The sequence below is a fragment of the Myodes glareolus genome, chromosome 2 (genome assembly GCF_982192425.1).
Source record: "Myodes glareolus chromosome 2, mMyoGla1.1, whole genome shotgun sequence".
Classification (NCBI taxonomy): domain Eukaryota; kingdom Metazoa; phylum Chordata; class Mammalia; order Rodentia; family Cricetidae; genus Myodes; species Myodes glareolus.
The window spans coordinates 10,709,801-10,732,701 of record NC_142027.1 but is presented as its reverse complement, the minus strand read 5'-3'; the positions used below and the strand labels follow the sequence as shown (position 1 = coordinate 10,732,701).

The 22,901-nt window shown below is 48.1% G+C and overlaps 1 protein-coding gene across 1 annotated transcript in view; it reads right to left on the bottom strand.

The window, feature by feature from the left end:
• Window positions 1-16,160, bottom strand: part of Tiam1 (TIAM Rac1 associated GEF 1) — a 358,095-nt gene extending 341,935 nt beyond the window's left edge. Inside the window, exon 1 of the mRNA XM_087899384.1 lies at window positions 16,014-16,160. The gene's annotated coding sequence lies outside the window, so the exon portion shown is untranslated. The remainder of the gene's footprint in view (window positions 1-16,013) is intronic.
• Window positions 16,161-22,901: the final 6,741 nt, after the last annotated feature.

The following is a 22,901-nucleotide window of genomic DNA, read 5'->3' as shown; positions in this document are numbered from 1 at the left end:
GTTTACACGTATGTGTGTGTATAAGTGGGTGTGAGTGTGGGCTTAGACTATGAAACTAGAGAATCTGGAGGGAGGGGACACCGAGGAAGGAAAAGGGCAACAAAAGGACACACGACTCATAAAATCAGGAGTGAGGTTTCAGAGGTGGGGGGGGGACGCAAAGAGAATCAAGAAACCAATTCTATTTGAAAACTATCACAGTGAAGCCTAATACCTTCTATGCTAAGTAACATCAACTAATTAGGAGCGGGAAAGACGGCTCTTTAGTCCTTGCTGCTCTTGCAGAGGACTTAAGTTCTATTCCCAACATCCACATGGGAGCCCGAGGAGCTGACACCTTCTTCTGACTTCCACAGGCACCAGGCAGACATGTGGTATGCAACCAAAAATGTAGGCAAACACTCATAGACATAAAATAAAAATACAATTTTTAAAAATTCTTTTGAAAAATTAATTTTAAAAGCTAAGCAGTATATGAGTCAATATTGACTTAAAAGCCTCCTGCCTATCTAAGAAAGATAATACTTCCCGGTTCACAGTGCATGTCCTATCTGGGGATGTCAATCGCTGTCCGCAAGCATGTTTTAACACCACGTGACTTCATGGAAAAGTCTCCATAAACACGCTTCCAAAGAGCTCTGGCTTCCCCTGAGTGTGAATACAGCCATGTTTTCACAAGTGCTGTCCCAGGTTGCAAGAGACTTGGTACCCTGTCCACGGCCAAACTCTTAACTGCAAGCAAGGAGAGAGGTCCCTGGAAATATGGCTCTGTGTTTACAGCTGAAACAAAAGCCAAAAATGGGTTTTCCAGAAGCCATGGGTGGAGGAGGGGCAGGCTGTCATACTGAGGCCGCATGCCCACAACATCCCAGAGAGGTCGCTTGTCCCCGCCATCTACTACACTGTCCTGCCATGGAAACACCAGATTTAAACAGGTGTCGGAGCAGTAAAGGGGCCCCACAAATGGGAACCAGAGAGCTGCACAGCTGGCGAGAGAGTGAGGGTTACAGACCTAAGTGGTCCCCAGACTTCCGGAGCCTGCTCAACTTCACCTCACACACACTTAAGCATCCATTTGCCTTGGAGAGCACACACACACCCCATATATAAAACCTCTCAACAGGAAATTTCTTCCATTCTTAAGTGGTCTCGCCTAAATAAAATACCTTTGACAGACCACTCTGAGCTATTACGTTGTGTTAAATGAGAAGAAAAAGAATGAGTTCCTTATTCTATAATAAAGTCTGCTCAGCAGAGAGGTATCACGTGGCCACACAGGGCTGCCCAGAAGGATAAGAAAGAAATGCAAGGGAATGAGGGAAAAAGTGGCCTTGACACAGAAAGAGAGAGAGCGAGAGAACTAGACGGAACTTAGGGATAGCCCAGGCCAGCCCGGTCCACCCACACAGTGTCACGGGAAGATGACCATGTAAGTCATCACATCTAAGTTCTGTGGACTTCCGCACACCACCGACTCTCTTGGTTCTCGACTGTCTCATCTGCGAAATGGACACTTCTAGAAGATGCTTTAAGAAGATTTATTTTAACTTATGTCTGAGCACAAGTGTATGGCATGTGTGGGCAATTGCCTGGGGAGGTCAGAAGAAAGCTTTGAGCCCCCGGAGCAGGAAGTGCTCTTAACTACTGAACCATCTCTCCAGTCTCTTAAGGATGTTTTAATTGTGGCGTGTACACAGTAGTTAAAGGGCCCACAACAATGGAGTTCAGTGGAGAAAGGCGGCTGCGCTACAGAGCGGACCATGAATACCACTGCTAATGTATCCATTACTTCCTTGTAGAAAGGAGTCCTCATTCTTTGCCTGAAACAAAGTAAAAAATGAAGGGAAACATTTTATCTGAACATCTCATAAGCTCAACAAGAAAGCATACCTGCCCTCTGACATTCAGCCTGTCTCCATATTCCCCTCACCAAGAAGTCCTGCTTCACCTCAGGGCCAGAGCAATGGAGCCAGCCAGGGTGGAAATCTCGTCAGTCTGTGAACAAACCATGAGCCAAAACCAACCGTTCCAGCATTTATCACAGCAACAAAAGTCCAACACACTCAGGTACGACTCACAGAGAGAAACTGGCAGGAGCTCTGGAAGGCAGTGTGGCAGTTCAAATCAAGGACCAGCTGAGGAGATGGGACAAGCTCCGAGTGGAGCCATGTTAGGCGTTCGTGAGAATGTGAGTTCAAGTTCCAGTGCTGGTGGCACAGAGAACCATTTGACACAGATAGCACATCCAGGAAAACTTCACCTGGGACTGGACGGGGTGTAAATTCTGGGGAGATGGCTCAGCAGACTAGTACTTCATCTGCTGGGGCATCTCAGCATGAGGAGGTAAGTTCTAGTCAAAGTCAGGCAGGGGAACATCTGTAACCGTGCTTGGGAGAAAGGGTTTCAAAGAAACATTAAGGCCCAGACGTTCACTGGTCAACAATTCAAGCCTCAGTTAAATGAGAGACCCTGTCTCACAAAAATAAAGTAGAAATAGAGGAAAACCCAAGATCAACCTCTGATCTTCACACAAGCACGTGTGAGTGAGCACACCTGAACATACATGTGCACACATATGCATATATGACACAAAAAAATTTAAAAGAAAGCAATATATATACAAAGACCTTCAAAGAAAGTCGGGCAGGTGGTGACGGCACATGACTTTAATCCCAGCAGAGATAAAGAGAGGAAGAGGCAGCTGGATCTCTGTGAATTCGAGACCAGGCTGATCTACACTGCAGAGTTCCAGAACAGTCAGGGCTACATTAAAAAAAACTCTGTCTTGAAATACCAATCAATCAACCAATTAACAAATAAAGAACTTCCAAAGAATCTGAAAACAGAAACTTTAAAAATTAGAGGATAAGGGGCTGGAGAGAAGGCTCAGCGGCTAAGAGCACTGGCTGCTCTTCCAGAGGACCTGGGTTCAATTCCCAGCACCCACATGGCAGCACACAACTGTCTGAAACTCCAGTTCCAGGGGATCTGACACCCTCATATAAACATACATACAGGCAAACACCAATGCACATAAAATAAAATAAACAGAACACAAGGTAAATTTGGAATTTTAGCAGAATAAGTCAGTGACCAACTCAGTGGAATGTGAGATGATTTTAAAAGGCAGGAGGGGGAAAATGGCTGCATTACAGGTGGAGGATGATACAGGGTTCCAGGAAAAGTCTAAACACAAAGCTGCCTCTGTGAAATTGCAAGTGAGTATAAAGTCGGAAAAAATAAAGATAAGAAAAAAAAAAGTCAAGAGCCATCATGCTCCTCCAGAAGGAATGTAGATGAACACACACACCCCCCCCCCTCATTAATGTTTCTTATTGTTCTTACTAATCATGTCATTGTCAAAAACATTTCCTGGGAGTAGACAAAGTACCTTAGCCACCACGTCCTTGTCCAGTAAGCCCTGACCCAGGTCCACAAACCAGAGCGAAGGGAGTCTCGTCAGAGCTTGAGCTGCGATTAGTGGCCCTCATCTCTCAGCCATTCTCCCACAGCCCTCTGCCCAGCCTAGACACGGCCATGACACCCCCTACCATCCTCTGCTGCTGCGGGATGCGCTCCAGCCAGGTGAACTCATTCTCTCTGGGGCCGGGAACTCTGCTCCCCCTATCTCTACCCGTCCCCAACCCATACTGACCCTCTCTAACACCCCAGTATTCCCTACCCAGGTTTTCTGCAGCCATCTACAGAATTTGGCTTAATGGCCCAAGCATTCATAGTGAAGAAAGTCTAGTCTCAGCTGGGTTCAACACAGAATCAAAGGTGTGGTTGAATTTTTGTTTTTTTGTTTTCCTTTTCTTCTTTTTTCTTTCCTTTTGTGTGTGTGTGTGTGTGTGTGTGTGTGTGTGTGTGTGTGTGCATACCAACTAAGAAATCTAAGAAAGGGCAGTTCAGAAACCGGAGGCAATTCAGAGAAAAGCCGAGATCACAAAACACTGTGTGATTGGAAACATGAACGACAGATCAGTGGCTTTGGAGAAAGAAAGGAAGCCATTGGCTCTGTGAGCTCAGCACACGTCAGGGTCAAGGACTTCGGGTGGAACATGATCAGAAAAGGTCCATCACTGGGACTAATCCTGCCATTTAGATGTAATCACTAGGCACTTCTGCCCCACCCCCCCCCACCCCACACTCCAGCAACCTCTGTCTTCCCGGAGCCTCTATTGTTGAGCAGTCTTGGCCATTAATCCCCATGTGTAAAGGGACTGCAAAGAAGAAAACACCATTGGGGGAGTTTCTGATAGCTCCACCCACAGTCACTGGACACGCATACTCCATCCTGTGAGTTCTATGGTTATCAAAGTCCCATCTGTTTTAGTCTTTATAAAAATATGGGGAAAAAAAGTACCACACTTCAATACTTCAAACATGAAAATATATGTAAAAATATTTACAGTATCTTCCCGTCTGACAAATAAAGAGAAAGTGTAGTGACTCACCATACTTATAACGAGGAGAGGAAACACTGATAAAATGTTTTTGGAAGACTCTCCTAGACAAAGGAAAAGAATGGAAAAACAAAGGACCACAGAGCCTACATGAGAAAGGGGGAGAGCGAGCCCAGGTGATCAAAGGCCATCGACTGTTAACCTGCTGGAGATCAGAGAGCTCTTACTCACATCAAAGGAGCAAATTCAAAGACAGCCCATCTGGAGCTGTGGGTCAGGAGACTAAGAAACAAACTTCAGCCGCGTCCTATTGAAGCAGCCTTTCAGAATTCCACAAAAGGCCTTCTCCAAACTGGAGGGGGAAAAAAAAACCAAAAAGCAAAAACAAAACATACCTTACTACAAATCCTGTCCCGGCCACCAATTCATTAAAGTTGTCAGAATGCTCAAAGGAAGAGTGCTCACTCAGCATGCCTGAGGTCCTGGGTTCAATTCCCAGTCCCACCAAAACATACAGACAATGAGGTTGTGTGATGTGGGTGCTGCACACCTATAATCTCAGCACTTGGGAGATGGGGCAAAAGAATCCAGAGCTCAAAACCAGCCTGGGATATTTAGTGAGGGTCAGACTAACCTGAGCTATACTGAGGGTCCACATCTCAAGGACCCAAAACAAGAATGTGTTGGCAAACATAAGGAGCCACAGAACTCAGGCTCCCGGAGGCCTGTGGGTCTCCTGTTGGGGCTGTGGGCTGTGCCCAGCGACACTGGCAGCCACTAGATCCTCTGCTGAAAAGAAGAGCAGCCCAGGTGGGCGAGGGTAGTGCACGCTTTTAAACCCAGCACTCGAGAGGCAGAGGCAGGCAGAGAGTTCGAGTCCAGCCTGGTCTACAAAGTGAGCTCCAGGACAGTCAGGCTAATACAAAGAGGTCCATAAACTCGCTTCTGTAGTGGGTGGGAGTCACAGTGCTGCACCTTGGGCAGTTGAAATCCGGAGTCTGCTAGTGAGGAATCACTCCGGATCGATCTCTCTCACTCCAACAAGCGCCATAAACTCCTCCTGGTATACAAACAGGCTTAACTAGGCTAGCTGGTCTTCGGCAGGACAATTCCAAGCCCGTGACACCAAGCCACACTTCTGCAGTCGAACCCCATCTGTCAAAGTTCTTCCTTGAAGGATGCCGGAACTGTTATGTAGCACAGGCTGCCACAAACCCTTTAAGGCTACCTGAGATCGTTCAATGCAATTGGTGAGGGATCAGAACCAAGGCTGCAAGCAGATGCAACCCCCAAATTAAAGTCATCAACTGCCAAAGAGAGAAAAGGAGGGGAAACAACACGGACAAGTCTTAAATCTATTTTTAAATAATTAATTTGTTAAATTGCTTAGTTAAGTGAAAACCAGAGTCACGCAGTCTTAATTTTTTTTAAATTACAATGAAATGTGAAAGTTCAACGGATATAATTGTGGCATTCAAATTATAATTTCTAATCACTGAATTCAAGATGAGATAATTACTCTAATATTCATAAAACTTTTTTAAATATCACAGTAGACCTTTGAACAGCACCCAGAACAACTAGAAAATATTTCCAGTGCTCAATGAGTGGCTTATGAGGTGGGGCAGTTCCTCCTCCTCCGTACAAGCACAGCACACAAGGAGGCCAAGGGCAAGCTATCCATGACACAGCAGTATCCTGCAGCCATGAACTGAGGGACAGACAGAACAATGAAGAAGAGACTGCCTAATTTTTAAGAACTTCCCACCATTTAAAAAAAAAAGTGACATTCATTTAATTCAACACAAAACAATAATAAGTCAAAGGAGGTATACCAAAGGAGCTCAACTAGGGCCAGCACTGGAAAGCAGAGTTCAAGGCCAGCCTGGGCTACATAGCGAGTTCTAGGTTAACCAGGAGTACGTATTGAGATGATAGATAGATAGATAGATAGATAGATAGATAGATAGATAGATAGATGACAGATAGATAGATAGATAGATAGATGATAGATAGATAGATAGATAGATAGATAGATAGATAGATAGATGATAGATAGATAGATAGATAGATGATAGATAGATAGATAGATAGATAGATAGATAGATAGATGATAGATAGATAGATAGATGATAGATAGATAGATAGATAGATGATAGATAGATAGATAGATAGATAGATAGATAGATAGATAGATGATAGATAGATAGATAGATAGATAGATAGATGATAGATGATAGATAGATAGATAGATAGATAGATAGATAGATAGATAAATGATAGATAGATAGGCACATAAATAATTGAATGAATGAGTAAAAATTAAGAGCAATCAACTGCAAATATGATCCCTCCCTACATAAACATGTTAAACCTGTTACTGTGACTTTGATAATACTTGTGGAGCTGGAATAGTGCACAAAGCCATGGTAGAGAGCTTGCATCTATGAAGCCCTGGGTCCCAGCATACGAGCTCATGCACAGGTATGTGCACATGTGCATGCAGACACATGCACACACACACACACACACATGCACGCACACACAAGTGCACACGCGCACACACACATGCACGCACATACAAGTACACACACATGTGCACACGCGCACACGCACACACACTGTATCATGTCTTTCCATGGGCACAGCTCCCACCTCGGCATGACCATCCAGATGTCACATAGTTCTTTGCTGTATGGACTTTCCTGTGCACTGCAGACCCCTTAGAAGCATTTTTTTTCTTCTTTTCCTTTCTTCTCCCTTCTCTTCCTCCTTTCCTACTCTTCCTCCTTCCTCCTGCTAGACACCTTCTAGCAGAGACAATCAGGTGCTGCTTCCACTGCCAAATGACCCCTGGAAGCAAACTGGCCATGGCTGAAAATCCCTGTCCTGATAGTACACACACACAAATCTAAGAGCCAAGGCTGGAGAGATGGCTTGGTGGGTAAGAACACTTGCTGCTCTTCCAGAGGACCCAGTTCAATTCCCAGTACCCATTTGGTGGCTGATGACTACACCTCCCGTTCCAGGGTGCCCTCCCCTTGCCTCTGTGGGCGCTAGACACACATGGTGAACAGACAGGCATGCAAGTCAAACATTCATACATGGAAAGGAAATAAAGAAATCTAACACCCAAGAGGGATCATCATAGACAGTCTATTTTGCAGATATTCCTTCAATTCATTGAAGGCTTTTTCATCTCTGTGTGTATGTGTATGACACACATGTGTATATAAGTGTGTGTGCCTGGTGTGCCTGCAGAACCCAGGCACACACGCAGCATAGAGCATCTATGGATGTCAGAAGGAAACCTTGGCTTTTGGTCTTCACCACCCCTCTCACCCCTCCACCCCCATCTCAGTGAGACAAGGCTTTCTCAGGTTCTTTCTTGGGGATTCAAATGTAGGTCGTCACATTGGCATGGCAAGTGCTTTACCCACTGAGCCATCTCCCCAGCCCCTGAAATAAAGTATTAGCTTTTTCAGTTTCTCTGCAGAGCCCTGGTTGTACTGGAACTCACTATGTAGACCAGGCTGGCCTCAAACTCACAGAGATCCATCTGCCTCTGCCTCACGAGTGCTGGGATTAAAGGTGTGCGCCACCACTGCCCGGCAAGCATTGTTCCTTTTAAGGTGTGTGTGAAATCTGAAGGGTTTTTATTTAATTTTATTACTTCAGGATATGAATGTTTGCCAATGCACTTCTGCTACCCACATGCAGGTGTGGTACCCTCAGGGGCCACAAGAGGGCGTCAGATTCCCTGGAACTACAGATGGTTGTGAGCTGCCATGTGGGTGCTGGGAATCGGGTGAGTAGCCAGTGCCTAACAGCTAAGCCACCTCTCCAGCCAGTAAACCAGCATTTTAAAATAAAATGTTTTCTATGCACCGTAACACAACCTTTAACTTAGTCACACAAGTAGAATTAAAAGACAAAACATTTTTTAAAAGCATACACCCAGTAATCCACCCCACCTTGGACAGAATTATGACCAAGGAAACATGTTTTTGTTTTGTTTGGGGGTTTTGGTATTTAACTTTTTTGAGACAGGGTTTCTCTGTGTAGCCCTGGCTGTCCTGGAACTCGCTCTGTAGACTCGGAAGGTCTCAAACTCACAGAGCTCCACCAGCCTCTACCTCGAAAGTGCCAAGATTAAAGGCGTGTGCCATCACGCCTGCTTTTGTTTCGTTTTGTTTTTAAACATGTTTTATTGTCAGTCTTAAAAAAATATGCAAAGGATATCATCAAGAAAATTAAACCATCACTCACAGAATGGAGAAAACATACAAATCAGGTCAGACCAAGGGCGCATGCACACATCCCACAAAGATGGGTCAGGGTGAGAGGAAGGAGCTCACCCAGAGTCCACAAATGAATGAATAAATGAACGATAAAGAAGCCGTACAACCAATTAAAGACAAAGATCAAGGTGAGGAATCAGCAAAGGGTCTGGAAAGAAAATATGTAATTAGCCAGCAAACACCAGAAAGACACTCTGCCTGATCAACTGAGGGATGCAAATCAGAACCCGGAGGAGCTGCCTCTCGCTCTCCAGATGGCTTTTCATCAGCAAGACGCAGAAGAGGAGCCATCAAGGATGTAGAGAAATCAGAAGCTGGGCTGGCAAGCAGAGCCAGTACAACCTGGTGGAGATCACCTGGTGTGTCCTCAGAGAGGTCAGTAGAATCATCAAAGCTGAGCAGCCCCCCACTTAGGCTTTCATTTAAAGTCAAACAGACAGTACAGTACGGCCATAGCCAGGAGCATTCACCGCAGCAGAAAGGAGGAAGTGGCCCTTCCGGCCATCCGCTGAAAACACACAAAACACACCATAGCCGACTAACGGAACATTATTCATTCATAAAAATGGATGAATTATAGACACGTGCTGCCCCAGCTATGACGCTTAAAGCACAATATGCTGGGGTTCAAGAGACAGCTCAGCCGATAAAGCATTTGCCGCACAAGTTTAAGGGCCATTGTTGGTTCCCTGGCGCTCACATAAAAGCCCACCTGTGACAGCTAACCTGCAATTCCAGTGCTCAATGGAGGCTGCCTAGCTGGACTACCCAAAGCAAGCAAGCTCCAGGCTCAGAAGAGATTTGGTTGGCCTTGGTTATACAAAAAGAGATACGTGGTCAAGGAAGACACTCATTGTCAACCTCTGGGCTCCTCACACACACACACACACACACACACACACACACACATTCATACACAGCCAACACACCCATACACACACAAACACGCACGCACACACAGGCATACACAAAGGCAAGAAGAATCATCTTTTTTTATTATTACTATGTATACAATATTCTGTCTGTGTGTATTCCTGCAGGCCAGAAGAGGGCACCAGACCTCATTACAGATGGTTGTGAGCCACCATGTGGTTGCTAGGAATTGAACTCATGACCTTTGGAAGAGCAGGCAATGCTCTTAACCACTGAGCCATCTCTCCAGCCCCAAGAAGAATCATCTTAAACCGTACACAATGGCACCATTTGTGGTTCCAGCGCTAGGGAGGCTGAGGCGACAGCTTCCTGAGTTCCAAGGCAGCCTAGCTACACAGCACATGGCCTGTGTTCCTGAAAAGTGATGTGAGCCAACCCAGGAGGCCCCAGAAACCATTCCCACTGTAAAGCGTCACCCCTGGAATGTACCCAAGCACACACACTCATCCCATCCAGCCCAGGTGCTGAGGGGTGGATGAAGAGACTCTGAGCCCAGTGTGGTGCACACACACACACACACACACACACAAATTCTCAAATTTGTGGGATCTCAAATTCAAGGTCAGCCTGGGCTGGCTAGCCAGAACACCTCAAAAAACAAACAAGCAAATAAACTGGGAAGGCCAGGCCTGAGATCCCTCCCCCACAAACCCAGGAATCTTCCAATAAGTACGGGACAGGAACAGCCTGCAGGGCAACCAAGCTTCCCTTAGGGCCACTCACACACCAGTCCAAACAAGATAGCTCCAACCCCAGCTCTCCACCCACCCACTCCTTTACCACAGACCCCAGACCTGCACAAGGAACATTCTGAGACTGGGCCTCATCCTGACAAGCCTGCCCCCTCCCACGGCTGCCCTGTCAGGTTTCTGGGCCCATTATCACCTCTGCAGAGTTGGCACAGGAAGTCTGGAGCAGGAAGAGGACTTGATCTGTGTTTACGAGGTTCAGGGCTCGAAGGAAGACGGGAAAGTGGCAGGGGGAGGTGGGAGAGGTCCCCAGTGGTGGCGGGCTTCACAAAGACAGCCTGTGTCTGCAGGATATCCTGTCTTCCCACATGGCCATAGAAGTGCGCTTGGGGCTTTTAAGGCAAAGCAACTGAATGTCCTTAGCCCAGCATCCCTTCTACTCCACATCCATCCCAAGGCGGGCGGGAGCCCTCAGCCCTCCCCCGTGCATGTGTCTACCTGCAGGGGACAAACTAGTTCCAAGACCTCCTTCTGCGTGGGGACAGTTCCAAAACAGACTGACCAATATATTGCTCCATGATACAACCACACACAGACACACACACACACACCACCACCACCACCACCACCACCATGTCTGTTCCAACATATACAGACAGACCCATGCTAAGTTTAACTGTAAACAGATACGGTAGGAAATTCACAGTAGCTGAGATTAAAGGCAAGCGCCACCACCCCTGGTTGAGGCTCACCATTAATCCCAGCACTCAGAAGGCAGAGACAGACACATCTCTGTGAGTTTGGGTCCGGTCTAGTCTACATAGTAAATTCCAAGACTGCTAGGCCTTCAAAGCACAATAACAATTTGTCCAGGGGTGTGGCTTAATAGCAGAACTCAGTGTACGCAAGGCCTTGGGTTGGAACCCAAGCACTTCAAAAGTAAATAAATAAATAGAACAATTGAAACCACATACTTTAATAAAGGTTATTTAAAACTTAAGACTTTTCTCAAGTATGACATGACACACCTGAAATCCCAGCATGAGGGAAGATGAGGCAGGATTATGGTGAGAGAGTGAACGAATTCAAAGACAGCCTGGCACGTTGAGAAACCACATCTCAAACTAATGATAGCAGTAATAACTTACAAATCATTTCCAGAATACGATACTTAACGCTTTGGGACTGTAATTAGCAAAGAGTAATTGAAACTGTGGGAAGTGAGACTGTAGATAAAGGGACACCGCCAGTCCCTGCATCTTCAACAACGCCGTCCTTCACGGAGGCAGAAGATGGAACAAGCTGGCAGTTTCGGGAGACGTTTTGTTTTACTTTGCTCTGTTTTGTTATTTAAACACACCCCCCCCTTATTTCTACTTCCCAATTTAAAATGTGCCCAGCAGCCGGGCGGTGGTGGCGCACGCCTTTAATCCCAGCACTCGGGAGGCAGAGGCAGGCAAATCCCTGTGAGTTCGAGGCCAGCCTGGTCTACAAGAGCTAGTTCCAGGACAGGCACCAAAAACTACAGAGAAACCCTGTCTCGAAAAATCAAAAAAAAAAAAAGAAAAAGAAAATAAAATGTGCCCAGCAGAAAACATCAGACACTTTTCATATCATACTTCAGATTTCCTAGGTTTCAAAACTGCTGGGATACCCACCCCCATACCTCCCACCTTGACCTAAGTCCCGCTTTACAGGAATTACAGGAAGAAAGGTTTGTAGAAGGACCCAGCCTGAAAAGACCTTGGCCTAGTCTGAAGCAGAGGCTCTACTCAACTGCCAGCGCCTCCCACAGCTTCTCTGTGAATCATCACTCTTTGTTTAAGCTCCTTCAAATGCAGACAACCGATCTGCCCCCATAACCCACCTTCTCATACCCCGCCAGCAGCAAACGTACCTGCTCCCTAGTGCTCGGTGTCTACACTGTCAGCGAGCCCAGGCCTCTACTCCACTGCCTTGTATCAGAGTGCATGGTTACTGGGAGAGGAACTTCTCCAGCTAACAAAAGACCAGTGAGGTGTTCTAGAAAGATCTACCAGCCCTGGAGGAATCTCTCCTACCGCCCAAACTTTCAGCCCAGGCCCCTGTGAATTGCTTAACGAGATCCCTGAAGACCAAGGGGACAGAGAACGTCTTATGCTAGATGGGTGTGAAAGAAGGTGCCAGGGGTGCCAGAGGTTGGGAAGGGTACAGAAGGGAAAGTTGTGCCTAACTATTAATGTGTTCATTCACACTGGAACATTGTGTCCCTTCTCGGTCTGCTCCTTGCTGGGGACCCTCTAATTTCTGAGTGCCTCTTTTATTTTCCTTTAATATTCTCAAGTAAGTGATGTGACCTACAATGATGTTAAAAGACCCTCTTTGTCTCCTGCAGCACGGAATTACATAAAATAGAACACCAACCGAGAGGAGGCTTGAAGAAATTAGGATGGGAGAAAAGAAGACAGTCGTGGCCTTGGATATCCGATTTCACTGATCTTTTATTAAAAGTGAATAAATCCACAGGGAAAAAAGGGCCAAAAAAAAAAAAAAAGACCATACACTGTTCCTGTTTCCTTGATTTAGAAAAGCAACTATGTGTGTGTGTGTGTGTGTGTGTGTGTGTGTGTGTGTGCTTGTGTGTATGTGTGTATGTGCACACGTGCATGCGTGTACCTAGGTGCCCAGAAAGTCTAGGATTCTCACCAACATCAGAAATTTTGAGGTGAAATGCTGGGACCAGCACAGTTTTTCCACTTGGCTTAGATGAAGTTAAAGAGAGGGGAGAACTCGCAAGAAGTCTTTGTCCTAGGGCTTTGGATGAGCACTGGAGTGTGGTTAAATTGTCAGCTAATGAGATTTCCTAACCTGGCTCTCTTTTAAGTTTAGGCCCCCAACTGATCCGATCCCTCAGCAACAGCAGGAGGGGGGAGGACAGGGCTTCTGCATCCCAAAGAGCTACAGAATTCTCAGGAGAGTTCCGAAAGGGTTGGAATCCTTCCCGGGAGTAGACCTTTAAACAGGTTATCGCGTTGACTAATAGGCATCTAGTACTAATGCTACCAGCCTGTTCACTTCAGTGGCACATGGGGGCTGGGGGCAGTCATTCTCCATTTAGGTTGACAGACATGGGGTTGGGGGGTTAAGGGGGCAGTAGGGGGTGGTGTACAACTGCGGGGAGGGACTCCTGCAACCTTTGGGCAGACTGCAAGTCTCTCGCCTGTTTTTGTCTGTTTGCTTGCTTGCTTTGGCTAGCAAAGGCCTCCAGGGTCTACATTTAAAGGATGTGATGTGGCACCTAGCTGAATAATTTGCCCCAACAGCCAAAAGGGTGTTAAAACAAGAAGCATTTCTTCAATGATACCTTAGAATGTGCCTGGGATTTTTTTTTCTTTAACTATGTGATTATGACTTGTTCTTTGATTTGGCTTTTTTTTCCCAACATGAAACTGGCTTCTGATGTTTACCTAGAGAAAAATCACTGGTGAAGGGCCAGGAGAACAGGAAACCCAAGTCAAAACACACTGACACTTGGAGATATTCAGTGAAATCAATTTCTCCCTTCTACCTTCCCTGCTTAGACAGCCTCCATTCCCAGGGCCAACTCCCTCGACTCAAAGATAATTACTTAGCAATTTCAATGTTTACCACCCAGTCCAATGCTAGAACCTAGTGATGTTCCAAACGTTTACAGTTACAAGACATAATTTAAACTTCACCCATACTAGGAAGTGTTCCTTCCTCTCTCCAGAGGGCCCTTTGTTCAAAGGGCTCTTGTTCCCAGGACTCATTGCTTTGTAAGTAGTTATTGGTTCAACAGCAAAGGTTTCCCACCTGGATGGGTTTTTCCTCCTCCAGGCCCAAAGTCTGGGCTTGACACAGCCTTAAAGAAGAAGCAAGGAGAAAAACTAGAACCCAGTGAAAAGTCACACACATAAAAGGGCACCGCGAGAGATTAGATAAGAATAATTAAACCTAAGACCAAGTAAAGCAAGTCCTATCTGGTTTGAAAAGCAGAGTCCTTGTGCCTTGTATAATGTAAGGGGATCGAAGAGAATCAAAAAAAAAAAAAAAAAGAAAATGGAAGAAGAGAGGGTGCTCCTCTCTGTGTGAAACAGATTTCCTCTAACACAAGCAACAGAACTTCAGTGTTCCCCGTGTGGTTGTCTCTGTATCACGCAGTCCATTTACATTGTCAGTTCATTTCCACCACCAGCCCTCAAAAGGAACTGCGTCTCCACTGCACAGACGCACAAACTGAGGCTTTGAGAGATTAAGTAGCTCTGCCAGGAATCACGCCGTTGGTAACTGATACTCAGCAGGAGCTGTATGCCCCGACTCTTATGACCTCAGACCTCTCAACCTCTGTTGCAGCTTTCAAAGTGGATGCCAAGTCAGCATGCACCGGACAGACACCCGAACCCAGATGCTCTGACACCGGGATGCTGCCCAGCTGCTGCACGGGACCGCATGGGTACCACAGAAGCAGACATGGATTGCAGTGTTCCCAAGGGCTCGCGCGCGTCCTTCAAAACCTGTCAGCCACCACGCAGGAAAAAGACGGATCAGATTCTAAGTCTATCTGACCCTGGAGGATAGTCAAAGGATGAGACTAGAAAGGCACACGCGTGGCGAGGTCCGCGCCTGGACAGCCCATCTTGAGCCAGCTGGGCCAAAAAACATCAGCTCCTCAAGGTGCAGATCTGAGTGAGCGGGGCGGGGCGGAGCTGGTGCGAAGGCGCAGAGTCAGGTCTTTTCCCTGAAGCTTTGGGCCTGAGACCCAGGGAGGAGGCGTCACCTGAAGACACACACAACTTCTGACTCGTAGAAGGGGGCAGACGGCAGTGGCCCGGCCTGAGAGCGTACCTCTCGTCCAATGGCGAGGTCTGTAAACAAAAGCGGGCCCCACGCGCGTCCCCAGCCCGGTGGCCAGCCTCACGGTGCACAGACATCGGAGAAGCAGAAAGGGAGAAGAGGACCAGACCCGGATGGGGTCCGAAGCGCGGACGCAAAGCACAGCCCCACCACCTGGACCAGTCATTGTCTGCCCATATGTAGGATTCTGCTTTAAATGCCCCCTCCCTAGCCCACCGCAGGTCCTTCGCCCTGTGTGTCCGCCCCCACGGCTCTCCCGCGGTGTGCCCGACCCGGAGTGCAGCGCGGATGGCCAAGGTGAACACCCGGCAGGGTTGGCGAAGGGCCAGGCCCGTAAGTGCCCAAGTCGGGGACCGAGACACACACACACACACACACACACACACACAGATAGACCCAGGCACACACACGCACGCCCTCCCCGAACTTGATTAAAAATCAGCCGATAAATACATAGAGATGAGGCCGCCGCAGGTCAACGCTGACCTCCTGCTGCCAGAAAAATCGAATGCCAACGTCTGGACGCTGTCACTGCCATTCGGCGCCAGCACCTGGGCTCCGCTGTCTCGCCCGGTTCCAGGACGCTCCTTTGCACGAAAGAAATGTGCCTTCTCTCCCCAGATCACCACACCTCCCAAGTGTGTGCACACGAAAACAATACAAGCAAAGCCCGATCTGGGGGAGCTAGGACCCACCGGGAGCCCCAGTGTGCGAGAGATGGGAGTCAGGACGTGTCCGCCACGGGCACCACGGCTCAAAGCATTCTCATCGCCATCCCTCGTGGAGCCTCTGGCCAGCCGGCCCGCCCCCCTTAGTCCTGCGGTGCTCACCTGTGACGTTCATTCAGGATCTCGGTGACCCGGCCCAGCACAATGCGGGGCCGCTGGGCCCCTGGGGGTGCGGGCGCCGAAGCGTTAGCCGCGCTGCAGAGCTGCGCGCCCGACGGCAGCGGCGCTGCTCAGCCCTTCGGCCCGCCCGCCGTCTGCCAATGGGAACTGTCAGGGCCCCTGGGCCAGCGGCCTCGGGGGCGGGGCCTCGGAAGCCCGTGGGAAACCAAACTCCGATTGGAGCTGCGGACAATCGCTCCGCCTCCGGCCAGCCAATCGGAGGCGGAGAATATAGGAGCGGGGCGTTCAGAGTTGGGCTGGAGACTGACAACAGGCGCACGCTGGATACCTGAGCGGCATCCGGCCCCGGCTGGAGCCTACGGCTTGAGGGGTGCTGGCGTTGCACACTCCCGGATGCTTTAACAGAGGCCAAGCCATGCAGCCCGGAGGAACCCCGGCAAGGATGGCGAAGCGTGTAGGCACCGGCCACAGCGAAGGAGCCCTTAACAAAGCAGCTTCGGGAGGGCCGGCTGGCCTCCGCCTCCTCCTCCAATAGGTCCGTGAGGCTGCCTGTCACCGTGCATAGGTGGAGGTGGCCAATGACGTGCACGAATGAGTTGGGGTTGGCGCGCGCGCGCGACTCGGAGGCAGTGGGATTGGTCGGAGGTAAAGGATTTTCCTGCTACCTAAGGCAGAGAGGAGGAGGAGGAAGAATGGGAGAGGAGAAGAGCCAAAAACCTTGTACCTGTGACACGTGGTCTAGTTTGGGAGGCACGTGGCTGGTTCTAGGGAGAAGCAGGAACTTTCTTAGGTGAGAGAAAAATCCCAGCGCATTCTCACCCGTGGGAGCCAGAGATGCATACATTAAACAGACTCCACGTAGTCACTGTGGTCTTGGGCGAGTATTGGATAGTCCAGGACTCACTGGGCTAATGCCAGAGCCTTCCCCTCACTTTAGAGCTAACCCAGCTTGCCCCAGGGAGTGGGAAAAGCAGACCTTACGATTATCTTGTACTGTGTACCAGCCTTGAAGTTGGGTGCAGTGTGGCTCACAGAGGAGGAGGAAGTCGGAGAGTAAGGAGTTGAAGACCAGCCTGGCTACAAATAGAACTGTTTCAAAATGAAAAGGAAATTGGTTCCTTTTCCTTTTGTATCCTTCACCTCCCAAACCCATCCGGCTTCCCATCCTCTCACCTGAACCCCTGAAATCCATCCGCCCTTACCTCCTGAAATCAGTCTCCACTTTACATAAACAGGAAGATAGATCTCAGCCTCCCATCGCTGGCCTCTTCTCTTTGCCCAGTGTGGTGTAAGTCTCCTCAGAGACTAAAGCATTCCCTACAGCAGGGAAGCCCCTTATGCAGAAAGGGAAAAAACCCTATAAAGGCTTCAGGAAGTTCCTGAAACTGACCAGATTCACGAGGCCGTCCCTGACAGTGAGCAATAAGAACCAAGAGTCCCTCTCAGATGAGCCAAGCTACAAAGACTCTGAGACCAGACCAGCCTCCTGAAAGAGGCAAAAACTGGCTGAGCTGCCTAGAAGTGATTTTGACCAACTAGGTCACTTGAAAAGAACACTAACGTGTGGAGCTGCCGGCAGGCTGTGCAGGGTGCTCCAGGTTCCCAGCTTTATGAGCCATCCCCATGCTGGGATGGGCTTTGGGGATGCAGCTGGCTTTGAGTCATTTCTGCTCCTTTGTTACCCCAATAAAAAATTCATTGGTCCACCAAATTGGACTTCGATGGTGTCTGTAATTTGTACTGTTGTGAGACCCCTACCTGAGGTGAGTAGACATGCATTGCCTCTCCCCTAGACAAGTTTTGTCACACAGCACCCAGACATACACCCTCCCTTCCTTTGTCCAATCGCTACACGTCCTTCAGAGCCCAGGTCAGCTGGCATTTACCGAACCTGCGGTGAACGGCATCTGCTCATAGACACTGAGGAACCTCCTGTACCCAGTGAGAATTAGTTGCCCACTTCTGGGTCTGATGGCCTCCCTCCTGTGAGTGCTGAGACTGTCAAAATAGTGCTTCCCACATGAACAGAGCACCCTGCAAGCCTGACTCTCCCTTCATTGGGGTACACATCCCAGGGCCTAGCACACACTTGACACGTTTTCAGTATTCAGGATGAAGGTAATCATCAGGCTGTGAAGGAGTTGAAATAAGCCTGAAATTGCTTCTAAGCTTTAAGGTCTAGCAGAAAGTTGAGGATAGCAGATCTCAACGTGACTTAATTGTCCACCAGGTTTAACGACAGTGTTGGAGGAAGCGTTTTCCGTCAAGTTTGGGAAATTAAAAACCAGCTTTATCTGAGCCAATACCTGCCTGGGCTTCTCAGTGAAGCTGTTGGCCGTGCTATAAGCTACCAAAGGGCTGTGTGTGCGTGTGCATTGGAATGAGATGTGAACATCTGGATATGAGTAAAGAATGTGACCCCAAGGTTCAAGAGTGGCTTTTTCTGTGCTTAAAGATGCAATTATTGAGGCTGCCAGTCTCAAGCCCTGGCCAAATTCCAACCTAGGATAGGTTACTTTCCTACTTCAGTTTCCCTAGCTAGGGAACTGAAATAATAGCATTTGAGGGGGGATAAAGTTTTGTTTTGTTTTTTCAAGACAATGTATCCTTGGCTGTCCTGGAACTTGCTTTGTAGACCAAACCAGCCTCAACCTCGGAGATCTCTGCCTGCCTCTACCTCCCGAGTGCTGGGTTCAAGGCAAGGGTAGATAATTGCCACAGCACTCCTAGAAAAGCAGCCGCCACGTGGCGTTAAGTAATACTTGCCCAGATGGCACCCTTCACAGGAGGTATTTTGAAGCAAGTACTTTTCTTGGAAAGACAGAGTCAGTCTTCCAAGCATTCGGGTCCCACATCTTCAAATTCAACCACAGAGGAAAAGTAACCAGGCTTGGCATTTCTTAAGTAATATGGGGTAACAACTAAGGAAACATTGACTGTACCAGAAGCAATGGAGAGATGCTGTAAAGCATAGAGAAGGTACATACATTCCACAGAAGGGACTTGAGCAGCCAAAGACTTGGACACCCAAGGGTCCTAGAGCCAACCCCCAGCTAAAACCAGAAGCCCCTGCGATGGAGTCTGTTTTCTAAAGTAGGCCTAAGGCTTGCAGTCACTGGACCGCCCTGCTAGGAGGAAACACTGTTGCAAGTGAGCTGCCTAACTGGTAAGAAGTAGGACACTCATCTCCTTACACAATCAGGATCAGGCAGGCCGGATGACTACAAGAAACCCACCCACTAGCTCTGTAGTAGTCTTGAGATGTCCACATCCGTCTTAAGCCTCACTGTCTCCTCTAAATTGGGTGTATCATCTAACCCATTGGGCTGTTTAGAACATTAAAAATACCACATGTAACACAATACAAACTCACAGAAGTTAGGCTTAAGTTTGGCTACCTTAGCAAAACCCCAAACCACAGTTTCTGATCTGTGATTGGGACTGGGCTGGAGAAATGGATTAGCAGTTAGAGCTTGCTGCCCTTCCAAAGGACCAGAGTTCATTTCCAGCACCTGCATCAGGCAGCTCACAAGCAACTGTAACTCTGGCTCCAGAGGATCCAACACCTCAAGCCTTAGCCACTTCAGTGGTCGCTCAAAGTCTTCTCTGTAACTTCAGTCCCAGGGCATTAAATATTCCTCCTCTGGCCTGCATGGGCACTGCATGCATGTGCATGTAGGCAGAAAATCCATACATGAAGTTATGATGGCTAAAGTTATACTTTAAGTTTAGATTACCGTGCTTAATAGATCTAAAGAGATCAGCCATGGTAGGCAGAGGCAGGTGGATCTCCAAGTTTGAGGCCTGCTTGGTCTACAGAACAAGTTGCAGGACAGCCAGGTCTACTGAGAGAGAGAGAGAGAGAGAGAGAGAGAGATCTATACAACAATACAACAGAATACCTCTAACCTGGAAGCCCAAGGACAGACAACTTCCTGTAATACTGGGCTGCTGTTCACAGAAGATAACAAGCCTGTGTGTGTGTGTGTGTGTGTGTGTGTGTGTGTGTGTGTGTGTGTCCTGCTTCTGTAAAGATGCTTTGCTGCTGTGCTTGATCACAGGTAGGTGAGAGGTAAGCATGTAGTCAGGATGCACGCTTGCCCCAATTGGACAAAGGCAGGAAGTGTGTAGCCTTATGGGTTTTGCCTTTATAAGCCTCTGACTAACGTAATATAGTGCTACGCTCTGGGAATCCCGGGCATAGACCTGGCCAGTGTCCATTGTCCTGGCCACTATTTAGTAAAGCTTGCTTCAGATTTGGCTCAAACATTGTGGTAGTGATCTTATTAGAATTAACTGCTTGGTAAAAATTAACGGAATATTTTTAATCAAAATAAATCTTTAAAAAATAAAAAAGCAGGTAACAGCCTTTCGGGCAATGTTTGAAAAACTGAATGAAGCAATGTTCAGTCAGTCAACACTTTGTCCGTTACCGGTGGGGGTGGGAGTGGGCTGTGAATGAAGCAATGGACGGTCAACACTTTGCCCTGCCCGTTACCCGCGGGGGTGGAGGGGGCATTGAAGGGCACACAGTTTGAGCTCCAGCGGGTCTCTTCCTGAACCCTGCTGTATTAACACAGACTTTCCTCTCCGAACCTGCCACTGCTGCCACAGAGAGGCAGGAGGCTGCAGCAGGAGCAGACAGAATTAAGTCGATGCAGCGCTTAGTTCCCTCTTCTGACCTCACCAACTTGAAAAGCTACTGTGGACTTCTGTGCTGTTTCTTGTGTCTGACCTCAACAGTGTGTGGCTGCTTCACACTGCGGGGAGCGAACAGGGCATTTTGATTAGAACACAGACAAATGCCATCTGGCAGAATACTCGGCCATCTTGTCTCCTGAGGACACGGTTGACATCTAAAGAGAACATGGAATTGGCAGGAAAGGAAAAAATAGAGTCGTGAGAGGCAGGGCTAGTTTAGGGGGAAGGGGACGAGCAGAGGAAACATTTCTAGTGCATGACCCCAGCTTCCAGCCCGAGTCAGCTTTACTCCCCACCACTCAGTGCTGGAAGGTTTGCCGGACGCCGCTGTTGCTGTGTCCCAAGATGAGCTCCCCACTATCCTCCAGCCTCAGGCTCTGAGGAGGGGGAAGAAGACAACAAGCAAGGTCAGCCTAGGGACTCCAGACAAGGTAGGCACTCCCTTCCGGTGAGTGCCCATTTTCCTTAAAGCGGAGGGCCCACCCTAATGCAAATGAGCTCCGCCCAAGCCATTGAAGACCTGTGTACAGTAACAATTTACTGTTGAAGAAGCCTCCTGGCGACAATCCGTCTTCCTGGTCAGCTAACAGAATCTGGAATCCCTTGGAAGGGACAGTCTTAATGGTTTATCTAGATCAAACTGGCCTGTGGGTGTGTCTCCGGTAAATTGTCTTGATTACTGAGCTGATGTGGGACTTTTCGGAGAAACTGGGACTAAGAGTTGACGGCTCAGCTGTTGTCCTGCCCACCCCACTCCCTCTCTTGATTTTTTACTTATTTATTATTTTGTCTTGGTTTTGTTTTTTCAAGACAGGGTTTCTCTGTAGCTTTGCAGCCTGTCCTGGAACTCAATCTGTAGACCAGATGTTTGTGAGTTCGAGCCAGCCTGGCCTACAAGAGCTAGTTCCAGGACAGGCTTCAAAGCTACAGAGAAACCCTGTCTCAAAAATAAATAAATAAATAAATAAATAAATAAATAAATAAATAAAGCGCGTGAGCGTTCGTCCTCCCCTGCTCTTGACTGTGGACGCGATGTGCTCCAGGCTTGGAACCCAACGCACGGGAGTCGGAAGAAGATCAAAAATCCAGGTTCATCCTCGGCTGTGCAGTGAGCTTGAAGTCAGCCTAAGTCACTTGAGATTCTGTGCCAAAAAGCAAATAAGCAAAAAACCTACTTAAGTAAATAAATAGATGCTCAGGACAGGTGCTCTGCGAACCTGAAATCCCAACATTTGAGAGACAGAAGGATCAAGAGGCCACTCTGGGCTGTGAGTCCAGGTAAGAAAATGTTCAGAGGCTGAGAGTGTGTGCTTGGTTTGGTAGAAGAAACTCATTTAACCAGTGTGTTCTTATCCAAGGACAGAGACCAGAAGGGGCATGAGAGAAGTCCCAGCAAAGACGCTAAAGTCCAGAAAAATTTCTTTGGCAACAAAGACAGGAGGAGCCTGGGTGTGCAAATCACCACAGCAGGGGAACAAAGGCCACACCATCAAGGTCACACTCAAGGAACTTCACACCGCCTCCTTGCAATTTGCTTTCTTGCATTTTATTTTTCTTGTTTTCACTGGAAGGGCACTTTGTGAAGACACTCTCCCACTTGGCTGCGAGCGGGAGCCCAGAGACAGCAACACTTCTGCAGAATTGGCAGGGACCATGTTGCGGAATATTTCAGAAACTCCAAGGCAAAAGAGACAGACAAACGAGCCCCCCAACCCCCCACCCCACTGTCTCAAAATGTATTTTAACAGAAAGGAAATGAAAATAAAAAACAATTCCTGAGATTGCACCCAGGGCTCCCCAGTAGAAATCCCATTTGATTTTCTTCTGCTTCAGCTCACTCTGTCCTGATTATTAATTCATCAGCAGGAGGAAGAGAACGCTCCTTCAGACCTGACCCGGACTGCAGCACTGAGCACTTCTTCACCAGATTCGCTCCAAGTGGGTTTCCCTTCGCTCACAAAGCTTCTCCCTCAAAGTGGTGGTGGCGCACACCTTTAATCCCAACACGCGGGGGAGGCAGAGGCAGGCGGATCTCTGAGAGTCCGAGGCCAGCCTGGAAGTTCCAGGACAGCTGGGCGACAGCTAGGGCTGTTACACAGAGAGACCCTCTCTTGAAAAAACAAAACAAAACCAAACAAGAAGCTGCTCCCTCCGGCCAGTCAGGGGAGA